Source organism: Crocodylus porosus, unplaced genomic scaffold (assembly GCF_001723895.1).
Source record: "Crocodylus porosus isolate Cpor-Errol unplaced genomic scaffold, CroPor_comp1, whole genome shotgun sequence".
Taxonomy (NCBI): Eukaryota; Metazoa; Chordata; order Crocodylia; family Crocodylidae; genus Crocodylus; species Crocodylus porosus.
Genome location: NW_017728951.1, coordinates 1,148,917 through 1,159,201, shown reverse-complemented (window position 1 = coordinate 1,159,201; position 10,285 = coordinate 1,148,917).

Here is a 10,285-nt window from a genome sequence, read left to right as displayed (position 1 = left end):
GGGACCTGAACCTGTTCAGCCTCCGCAAGGGAAGGCTGAGAGAGGATCTGGTGGCCATCTACAAACTGGCCAAGGGGAACCAGCAGGCAATGGGAGAGTCCCTGTTACCCTGAGCACTACTGGGAGTAACAAGGAATAACAACCATAAGTTGACCAAGAGTAGATTCAGGCTAGATATCAGGAGGCTAGGATCTGGATCAGTCAGGACGGCTAGGATCCGGAACCAACTTCCAAGAGAAGTGGTGCTGGCTCCTACTCTGGGAGTCTTCAAAAAGGAGGCTAGATAATCACCTAATCAGCATTGTTTGACCCCAGCATCCTTTCCTGACCATGGCAGGGGGTCAGACTTGATGATCTGCTCAGGTCCGTTCCGACCCTACCTACTATGAAACTAAGCTTGCTGCCAGCTGAGGAACTCTCTAGCAAGCAGCCATACTGTGGCATTTCACTGCAAATCACATTTCTCATGAAAATCACTTAATTTCATGATTTTCATGAAAAATGCAAAGTTGCAATTTATACCAAGTCCTATTAATGTGTTACTCGTACCATAAATGCTGTATGGACTCAAATCTAAGATGAGGTATTTCCCCCCTGTTCAACATGAGCAGTGGGAGGGTTTTGTCTTGCATTAGAGGAGAAGATAAAGAGGGTGGGACAAGCAGCTGCTGCCACCATTCAAAATCTGGCTCTGACCTGGGTTCTTGTCCAAGTAGGAGTCATAGGAGCTATCTACCCTTCTCCCCACCCCTCTGGCCTGCTACAGCTTCACTGTTTGTTAACACTGGAATGCAGGTTTGCCTGGAGCTTAAAGAGCCTTGCCTTGTAGTCCCTACTCTTTAAGGGGCCGGGGGCAGCTCTGGGATCTGGGACTCAGCCCTTCCTGTCTGATCCAGGATTTTGCACAGGCCAGCCCCAGGTTTGAATCAAGACTGGGGCTGCTCAGGACCAAATCCTGACACTCAACTGAGTGTTGGGATCCAGACTGGGGAGCCCTGTGGTCCAGGACAAAGTCACCACCAGACCTTTAAAAAGCAGGAGCGCAGTTGGGAGCCCCAGCTGCTATACGTCTGCTTTTTTACATTTCCAGGTGCCCATGGAGGCAGCACCTAGAAATGTGGGGAGCTCCCAGCTGCCACTTCCATGTGTGCAGAGGTATAGTTAGGGAACAGGGAGTTTCCCAATCCCCAACTGCAGGTGCCTCCCCCCGCTTCCACTGACAGTCATACTATTAGGGTATGATCAGTTTTATGCCGTTCCCAGAATTGTGTAACCGGCCCTGCATCTTTGGCATAGCAGGTCACACAAGTTGAGAAATAAGGACTAAAATTCCTCATACACCAGTCATGTACCAGTCAAGACCAGGAGCTTTGGTCTACTACCAGGTACAGACAAGTGTATATATTCTCATTTTGAAATTGGGTAGTGACTGATAATATGGATTTGATGAACGGTGAGCCAAATTCTACTCTTAATTCACACAGGTATAAAATCCAGAGTTACTCCTCTGGCTTCAGTATGATTTCTGTGGATTGGCACTATTAAAGATGCCAGTACAATCTGGCCCTATTTTTACAAGGTTTCTGTTGTAGATCTAACAAAACTGGAATGTGTGCATTTAATCATTTTGTCCACTGCTTCTGAATTATTAAATATATCATATATTTGCATGAGGGGCGGGGGGAGGTAGGTCATTCAGAGTTGCTTTGCTCAAGACTTCCCTCACAACATGTGCGTGGGTGTGTGTATACATTTTGAGGAATATCGCTAGAGCTATAATCACACAAGTGGTTCCTGCAGGACCTCTGTTTCATTTGGGGCAGGGTTGTTGCTTTTTGATGGTTTCTTTGTATCTTCCATGTACACTCTGCACTGACTATAAAGGTATAAATTCTCTTGTAAGCATTTCTCTGTTACAGTCACTATACTATCCACAAGTTTGGCAGATACCCCTTATGAATTAACAGACATCCCCATTCTACATGGAAGACTGGGGCCCAGAGATTAAGAATAACATTGACAAAACTGTCCATTCTTAGAAGTGGCCAAGTCGGTTTAGCTTCAAATATTCTGCCTGACATAAATGCCAGTCATGAAAAAATTCATTCGAAAAGTTAAGGTTTGACAAAGTTATGAACAAATACTGGAACCTTAATTAAAAGAGGAATTTTCTGCTCTATCTGTTACCATGCATTCTCAAATATTTTTAAGGATTTTGGAGCCTCACGAATCTGTATAAGGTAAGTATGTGCCATTTTACAGCTAGAGTAACTGAGTCACTAGCCAAACCTAATTTTTGGCTTAGAAAAAAATTCTCCAAATAAAAATTATCTTTTTAAATTGGTTGCACAAGCAGGTGGTTAGGGCTGACATCTAAGTATTTGTTGAAAATAACAATCTAGAAAAGCTATTTTAAGCAGAAATGCTTTTATGACTGACTTCTCTGAGAGGAAGAAGTTTGAACCATGTTTTTGGATTGGTAGGTACACATTTCCTACCATGTGTGCAGCCCAATGGTTGCCAAGTTTGTTAGTGCATCTAGAAGAAAAAAATAAATAGAAATGTGAATCTAATTGGTCTACTTCCACTGAAAGACGAAATAATAGAGAGTAAAAATAAAAACTTTTAAACAATGAAATCTTAAAGATTAACCTAACGGATTTTTAATAATGCTGAAAGATAATAGATCTCCTAGCTCTGCTTGGTGGCAAATGTGTCATTGACTCCATTTTAATAGGACCAAAACAGCAACAAAATATAAGATTAGATCCACAGATGGCAGCTTTGCGTGGGAAGGCAAAGCAGTTGGAAAATTGCTCTAACAGGCCTTAAGCTATCCCAGATCCTATGAGTCTGATATAATTGGTTTTAAACTCCTGTTTTGGAACCCCTGACATAGAAGGTACGTTGCCATAGGAAGAAGTGTGGTACTCCAGCAACCTTCTCCAGACAAACCAGTGCTGAAGGAGTTACTGCTTGAAAAACAGAAAACCACTGATGGTCAACTGTACTGATTGTACTGATGGCCAAATGACCTGTAGGTAGAATGGAAAAAGCAACCGTAGAGCAGCTTTTTCCACCACTCCCTTTGGGTTCTCAGCCAAGTACATGTGAGTCAACCCAAGGATCTGGCCTCTTGTTTTGAATATACTTTCTGTCTAAATGTAGCATGCTAAAAATGCTTTAAAACACAACAATCCTGGAATTATTGTTGACTTGACAGAGGAGTCCTTTTGTTTATATGGCTAAGTTTAGATTTAACGTTTTTATTTTTAGTGTCTAGAGATTGATCAATAGATGCATTATATCCTGTAGATGCAAAGTATACAAAACCACGTGGAAGCATATTATACCTCTTGGGAAGCTTCGTGTTTGGCCACAATTGGCTGGGATTATTACCTTGACTCTGGGCATGTGCTTGGATCCCTAGAATTTAAAGGGCTGAAGATTTGAGAATTATCTTTCCAGGACTCTAGAACTGGAAACAACGTGAACTGATTCAAGTCCATGTTTTAACGTAAGAGTTCACTTTTCAAGGAGTCATCATCACAAACCATGAGAACATTTTTATGGTTATCTTACGATTATGATTTTTTAAATAAAAAATGTGATAAGCTGAACAAAGGTAAAGCAATTTCATTATTGTTCATTTCACCTTTCTCTAGGGCAGGGTTGGCAATTATTTGGGCTGGAGGGTCACTTAGGGAGTTCTGGTAAGCTGTTGCAGGCTGGGTCAGCACCAGCACCCCCAACCCCACCCTGAGGCTCCAGGTTGGGTCAGCATCCCCTGCCCCACAACAGCTCACCAGAACTCTAAAAGTGGCTCTGTCCCAGGGCCCAGGGTCTGACTCCACACTGTCACCACCCAATGATCCCAGAGTCTCCTTAGAGACTGGCCTGGGGCCTGCATGGCCAGGGCACACACAGCTGGATGGATAGGATGGGACTGCAGATGGGCAGTGAATGGGATCCAGGAGTGAGACAGGAGAGTGGGGCTGGGGCCACAGCTGGGATTGGGATCACAGGCAGGGGTGTGCAGGGAGTGGATCATAGCTCTAGCCCCACAGTCACCACCCCATGATCCCGGGCTCAGTCCCATCCATCCTGCTCCCAGATGCCACTCCGACTGCCTGTGGCCCCATCCCATTCACCTGGCTGAGTGTGCCCTGCTAGCATGGGTCCTGGGCTGTTCTCCATGGAGAACATGGGATTGCCAGGTGGTGACAATGTGGGGCTGGGGCCTGGGACATAGCCGCAATCTGCTTCCTGCACACCTCTGCCCACATAACTGGTACCTGTCACAGGGACGTGTGGATAGCAGGTCATGGCTCTGCCCTAGGCCCAAGTCCCCACTGTCACCACACCGTGATCCCAAACCCAGCCCCAGCCCCAACCTCAGCCACACCTACCCATCCTGCTCCCAGATCTTGCTCCCTGCCCACCTGAAGCCCAGCCCAACCACTTGGCCAAGCATGCCCTGCCCATGTGGGTCTCAGGGCAGCCTTCATGGAGACCCCACCCCCTTGCTTTGCCTGGTGCCCCCTGCGGTGGGTGCAGGCCAGACAGGTCAGGGTGCCCAGGCAACAGGGGTGGGTCTGGTAGTGGTGGCAGAGTGTGGCAGCAGCAGCTGGAAGAAGCCTCTGCTGCAGGGGCTGTCGGGAAGTGACTTTAGCCACCATGCTGCATGCTCAGGGGTGGGAGGATCAGCTACTCACACCATGGCCTGAGCTGTCCCCCGCACCTAGATTGGGCAGGGCTGAGGGGCCTGCTGCAAGCCAGATAAAATCCCTTGGTGGGCCAGATCTGGCCCACAGGTCATACTTTGCTCACCCCTGCTCTAGGACCTCAAGAAAAATGGTAAGGCCAAAGCCCCTGAAGTCTTTGCCTGTGTATCTAATGTATCTGCACAATAATATATATATACTAGAACATACATGCAGCATAGCCACTTGTAAATGCAAGTAAAGAACCATACAGGAAACCCTTGCTATTCACAGGGTCGACATTTGTGGTTTCAAATATTCACTAATGCCAAACCCGCATTTTAAATACACTTTATACACTTACAGGAGTTCCTCTGTGCTTGCTGCCACCAGGCTCCTGCTGCCACTGCCATGGTTCCACCATCACCCCCAGAGCTGTGCACCCGTCCCCACCCCCCAGCAGCCAGGGGCACTGCATTCATGAACACAGTGCCTTATTCACGGATTTTGAAATCTGTGGAACGTATCCCCCGTGAATGGTACGGGTCACCTGTACTGTACTTCACATACAAACCAGCATTTTAAAATCCAGGACCTTAACTCAAAAATCCAGAATCAGGCCTCAGAAGTGACAGGAGTCCACTAACATATATGCCTTTTTAAATAACTTTGAAAATTCTAAATATATGCCTTTTTAAAGCCAGAAGTTTGTTTTTACAAGCTTCTAAATCCAAATTTAGGCCTGTAAAACTTTAAAAAAATGCTGAGCACTGGCAGCTCCCATCTAACACATTTATTCAAGTTACTAACTATGAATCAAGGAGCCTAACCGTGCCCCTGGTCCTGGCTAATGTACTTTGCACATCGTCAACAAACTGTCTTTCTAAATCGGTTGCATAAGTTAATACTGAATACTTTGAAGATGCACATTCTTGTTAAATATAGTTAATACTAATTGCAATGTGGTCAATAATGATGATGTTTAACACATTAAACACTTTTGCAGTTTGCTCCATTTTAAACCACTTACGGTTAGAACACATCTAAAACTTATCATTTTGGGTCCACTTTTTTATTGAAAAAAATGTCTGCTTTCACCTGAAGAATTAATCTCTGTTGCACCAATTTAAATATTAGTGATGTGCTATCAGAAATATTATAAGAAGTTCTTGTCAATATTCTTATCCTCTTGTATATAGCAAAGGTTGCTTTCTTAGATGCTGAATATTAACTGATTTCTACATTGTTCAGGTTATTAAATCTTCTCTGTTTTTGCTTCCCTGGACAGTATTGGCTTTGGATTACATCAGTATGCTTCACTGGATATGATGATATATCACATGAATACATCATTAAAGTGACAGCTTGTTCTGATGATGAATTATCAGAGTACATTACGTATTTCTCACAAGATGCTGCCGTCTGGGGGAAAAAACAGAAGAGGAGTTAGCTAGAGACAAAAGTGTGTGTTAAGCTTTCTTGGAATCAAATGCTGGGAACATGCAGCTATGTTGAGCAATATGTATCAATACACTGTAACGTTGCTCTTTCATGTCTTTGTGTGTGAGGACATTGAGATCTTTTAAGACAAAGGTTTTTTCCAAGCTGTGTGTCCTGTTGCTTTTGTTTTTCTATTCAAAGAGATAAGGAAAAAATGGTGGTTTCCATGAGGAATAATAATCATTGCACTCAGCTCTCATATGAAGCTCTAAGTGTTTTACAAAGCAGTAAGTATTGTTATCCCTGCAAGATACATGAATATGTTGAATCTGCATACGTGAATCTAAAGTTACTTTATATGGAATCTGCTAATGCCAATGCATGTATAGTTCTACATTGTGTTTCCTATATATTCAATGCCTGCCTGTCTGGTAGCACTCTTTCTCACATTTGTGGCTGGAGTGATTTATTTATGAATGCCTGGGCTAGACTTGATCTCCATTTTTGGATCTAGGAAAACAGAGGCACAGGGATGTAAAATGAAATGAAGTAAGTGATCCAGGAATAAAACCTAGGCATTTTCTCAAATCTTTTCCCATACATTGTTGCTAAGCAATCTTTTATTCTTCTTTAAGTGTTCAGACAATAAGTTAAGCATACTGATCTCTGGTATTGTAATGTAGGGATCTATCTTGCATAAACTTCTGTGAGCTCTACAAAAAAAGTAAGTGTTTAGGCAATGCCATATATGCACAGACAGGCATTCAGGAAGAGATTCTGCTGCTGAGTGGGAGCATGATAAAGTTGGCATTTGGGCATGCTGTCAAGGAGTCTTTAAGGACTCTGAGTTTTACAGAGGGCAAATGATGGCTCCCCTAGCAAACCCACATAAAAGGGATTTATGCTGGGGAGCAGCTGCTACAAGTCACCGCTGCTGCTGCTGCTCATGGAAGCTGTCCTGGGACCCAGCTGATGTGCTATACTATACTCTGAAGGTAGCGATCATTTGCTCCACAAGAGCTTTGCCTCATTTGCAACTCCTAGGTGTGAATAGGAATTACAGATTTGTCCCAGTGTTTCTTGCTTTCCTTTTCTCTGTGGGGCTTGGGGGGATGGGAGCCATACTGAGCATGAGCCAATTAACCATCCACTTGACGTTCCCCACAGTGCCTTTCTCTGCATTCCTAATTCATTCTGCTAAGCTCAACTTTCACTCGCATTAGGAGGGGAAAATCCATTCCCCTTCTAGCAGCTCCACTTTCACTAGTTTATTTTAGAGACTGGTTAAAGCTAATTTAGAGCTAGCTCAGATAGAGTCTAGTGCACCCCACAGTGTAGACATGAGGAAAGTGCTTACAGGGAAGTTGCTGAGTATCCTCTGTAGCCTCCTTATAGCTTGTACTTTCCCTGTAAAGAGTATTTCAGCGCATTTTGAGTTTTGCCTCAAAGACAACAGAGAACTTTGTCTCTCAGTGCCTTCCTTCCTCCCTTCCTTCCCCAAGCTCAAAAGCTATTTGGATGTGTCCTGCTACACTGAGATGTATTTTTTTTTTAAAAAAAACCCATTAAACTGACTATGCAGTGGGAGCTGCAAATCAGTACAAAGTACTGCAATGAAGTCCAAATTTACCATTTACTTTGACTATAGGATGGCTGTGTCCTGACACTACATGTATACATAAGTATGGACTTGGTAAAGGGTGGGAGGAATTACATAAATGTAACATTGGGTGCGTCTACACGTCGCCCTATGGTGATGTAGCGACGGGCTACAGCAATGTGGATCTGATCGGCAGCTACATCGGCGCTGTGGCGCACTCCCGTTACAGCAATACACCAGTGAAATCTAAGCATGCGCTGTGCGCACAGCACAGTACAGGCAGTTACTGCACCATGCTTTAGTACTTCCAAAAGGATGGTGCCATAGCAACGTAGCCATACAGCCATGCACCCATTGAATTCTAATGGGGGAAAGTCACCTTTTAAATTGTTGTGTGGTTTTTTTGTGTTGTTTTTTTTTTACCTTGGTTACAAACAATGTAACGCAATTCTGATTAAGATGTGAACACTATATGTTTTCACCAGTGTAGCCAAGCTGGTTCCAAACATACTGGCACAGTCACTTAGCTTTACTTTATTTTTGAGAAAGGAGTATGTTGAGCGAGCTGATGTCCCACTCGGTGTAATTCTGTTGTCTCGTGAGACAGATGGATACCGACTACTGTGCCTTTCATCTTTCAGTTCAGGTATACTGAACTGACCGTAAACATGCTTTTGCTACTTTGAGTGCCAAGTCAGAATTGCATTTTATTTCTAGTAAGAAGAGGAATTAGTAATGACTTTGTTGATGCAATTATTTATTTACAAATAATGACTATAAAGTCCTGTTGAAATGGTAGGAAAGTTTCTTAGCTCATGATTCCAAGCCTCTTTCCAGCAAGCACTGTACCTCCAAAGATCTCTTAATTACCATTTTTCTAGGATCATGTTACAAACATGTCTCTAGGCCTTTTTTGCTGTCTTTCTGTATGCTCCTGCTTCTGCTCCTTTTTTAATGTGTAGTTCATTAAATAATACCCAGACCAAGTTTTGCACTTAGATACCAGCGTCAGCCATTGGCATAATTGCAACACCAAGACTGCATGTGGTATGTGTTTTGTTGGTGGTTCCTGTTTGTTTTAGTGATGTATTCAGTGAGGGAACTTAGTTTTGCTTACATATATCCTGAACAAAGAACAACCATCATGCCCACTGGTTTCAAAGATGCTTCACTCAGTACCCAGCAAATATCCTGTACCTCTTAACTGGTCTTCCAGCAAAAGAGAAGAGGATGAGATTTTATATTTTTTATATTTCCATGCTTAAAAATATGAGTGATATGGTTGTGCTTAAACAAGAATGCTATAAAAATATTTCAGGACCATTTTCACTTCCTTATGATTCATTATGGGGCACAGCACCAATTTCTTACCAAAAAACAGTCTTTTGCCTATCACCTTTAAAATGTGCCTTTTTATGGATGATTTGTTCAACCAAGGATAATGGCACTCAAAGGTTGTACAAAGCTCTCAAGGCATTTTATATGTACCAGTTTGTTAAGCTCTGGGTGGCAGGTAAGTAGTCTTAACCCCATTTTACAGATGCAGAAGGTGATGCAGAGAGAAGTTAAAGTGGTTTGCCTAAGATCACAAAGGAAGGCTCTTGAAGCACTGGAATACCCAGATTTTCTTACTGTCAGATTGTGCTCCAATCACAAAACTAGTTTTCTCATACTATTTACTGTGACAACACAGGCTTGTAAATCAGATGTATGCGACAGAAAGTTTATTGTGTAGAAAACAAAAGTGACAGGCGAAAAAGGCTGAGTAACCCAGATGAATCCAGGCTTTCCTTGTGTAAATTTTAAACATGTGCACAAGGGTTTGTATAGTATAGGTTTTAGAGTTTTTTGCTTGCATATATCAAATTACAGCAGTTTTAAAAGGTAGCCAGATTCTTTCTTATCAACTGCACTGGAAAAGGAGCAATAGTGGAGTCACCATGTCTACTCAGCTTCCCCCAGACTAATGGAGGAAAGGAAAACTGTAAAGGTAAAACACCTGTTTAAATCCTTATCTACTACAATTTACTAATTATCTTAGATTATTCAAATTTGTGGCATTTACAGTGGAATTTGTTTCACTTTTTCATTTCTCACAGCTTGACCAATGAATGAAAGTATTAGTTTCACTTCCAGTGCAGAAGGCAGCTTCCTCTCCCCCCCCCTTTTTTTAAAGCAAGTTTCACTGGAATTTATACAAAATTAGGAGTTCATTTCTGAAAGTTTCTGGAAACCTAAATTTCAACAAAGCATAAATTCAGTGCAGTCTGTGTTCACTGAAGAGTTCTGACGCTCTTTTTTAACCTAGCAAGTAAGCAGTTTTATACACTTCTCTGCATACATCTGAGACAGGCAATAAACTGAAGTGGCGGGGCAGGGATACAAACAGCATGCGCCGACGCGGGGCCTTTCCCAAACCTGAGCAAGCTCTCACCTCTCCCTTTAAAACAGACCTGAGCATTTTCTACCCAGCGCTAAGCATCCTCCCGGCCGACCTGAACTAGTTTGCAGGGGGCATGCTTCCAGGAGCAGAAGTTCGGGC